Source organism: Poecilia reticulata, linkage group LG14, assembly GCF_000633615.1.
Source record: "Poecilia reticulata strain Guanapo linkage group LG14, Guppy_female_1.0+MT, whole genome shotgun sequence".
In the NCBI taxonomy this organism is placed as follows: domain Eukaryota; kingdom Metazoa; phylum Chordata; class Actinopteri; order Cyprinodontiformes; family Poeciliidae; genus Poecilia; species Poecilia reticulata.
Window position 1 is genome coordinate 21367744 of NC_024344.1, and position 1963 is coordinate 21369706.

Genomic DNA, 1963 nt, shown 5'->3' on the forward strand with positions numbered 1-1963 from the left:
ATAAAAAATAGTTTATTTTTTTATTTCTAAAATAGGGTGAGTCCATATTGTGATCTAATCAAATGATACAACGGTTTTATTATAATATTAATAATAATACGGATAAAATAAATATAAAAGAAATAATAATTATTAATAATAATTATGATCCAAGATGGCGCCGGTGTGTGTGGCTGCTCGTCTGTCATTCTCTCGTTTGATTATGTTTATACCGTTTCTGACCTGTGTCATCTACGGAACTGAGTCTCTGCTGGTGTACGATCGCAACACGCTACTACACCTCCAACCTTTGGTCCAGGATATGGATTTATTTGATGTTGCTGGCCAACAATATTTGCCTTCGCTTCTGTCGGAGATTCCGAGTCACCTGTTCGGGGTTCCTGCGCTGCTTTCGCGGCGGAGACGTCATCGTCGTCGCCATAGACGAAGCGGTCGGCTGGTGACGCTGAAGTTTTACCTGACGCACTGTTCTCCTTTTACCCGATCATCGCATGGATCGTTTCTGGGCTCTCGGGTGCCTCGGCGTTTCTTCGATCCCGCTGTCTGCTTGGTGCCAGTGGTCGGTGTTCAAGCCCCTCTACACCGCCGTCCCTGTCCTTCCCGGATCAACATTTGCCGACGGTGTCTCCAAAACCTGAGACCGCTGTGCCGGGTTTCCCGACCTGTCGAAGCCCATGATCCAGTTCCTGTCAGGATTGACCTGGTAAACGCCAGGTCGCCCGAATTCTTCGGGACATTTTTAGTCACCAAAACCTGGATTTTGTGTGTGTGACTGAGACGTGGATGAGTGTTGGTGACTCCAGTGCTCTATCTGAGCTTTTACCGGCGGACAGTTCTTATTTTAATTCACCACGGGCTTCAGGGAGAGGGGGAGGCACAGCGACTGTTTACAAACAAGGCCACAAATGTAAGCAGTGTTTTCTACAGACGTCTTTCCCAGCTTTGAGTTTACATCATTTGAGATGAGACACGTAAACCCAGTTTTCTGTGCTGTCGTTTACCGTCCCCCCAAATATAATAAGGATTTTATAAGTGACTTCTCTGACTTTTTAGCTGGGATTATAACTAACTATGAACATGTTCTTATTGTTGGAGACTTCAATATACACGTGTGCTGTCCTGATAAGCCTCTGGTAAAAGACTTTTTAAGCCTTCTGGACTCTCTTAACCTGGTACAGGCCGTATCTGGTCCTACACATGAGCACGGACACACACTGGACCTGGTTATTTCCTGCAGGCTGCCTGTGACTAATCTGGAAATCTGTGACTGTGTTCTCGGATCACCTGCCTGTTTTATTCACTGTTACTTTGACACCTACTGCAGTTAAAACTCGCGCTGCTGTTCGGCGCTGTCGGATTATTAACCCTTCCACTGCCACTCAGTTCTCTACTGCTTTTCTTCAGCTCTGTGGATCATCTGACTTCCTCCACTCTGTTACAGAAAAGTTCTGGTCCTGATTCTGTTCTTCCTGTCAAACCATCCTGGATTCGGAATTAATTTGGAAACAAATTAATTTACAAATTAATTTTCATAGCAAATGTTATGAAAATCACAGGATTTCTTGTTGATCATAAGAAGAATGAACACAGTAAAATACTTTGCAGGTACATTATTTTGTTTCCATTTTAAGGTGGGGGAACAGATTTTATCAGGCGCTTAAAATATTTTGTTCCCCCACCCTAACTTTGGCAAAAAATTAGCAAATGTTTCAAACTTGCAGGATTTCTTGTTGAAAATGAGGGGAAATAACACAGTAAAAGACTCTGCAGGTAAATTATTTTGTTTCCATTTCAGAGAGGGGGAACAGATTTTATCAGGCGCTTAAAATATTTTGTTCCCCCATCCTAACTTTGTCACAAAATGAGCAAATGTTATGAAAATCACAGGATTTCTTGTTGATCATAAGAAGAATGAACACAGTAAAAGACTTTGCAGGTAAATTATTTTGTTTCCATTTTAAGG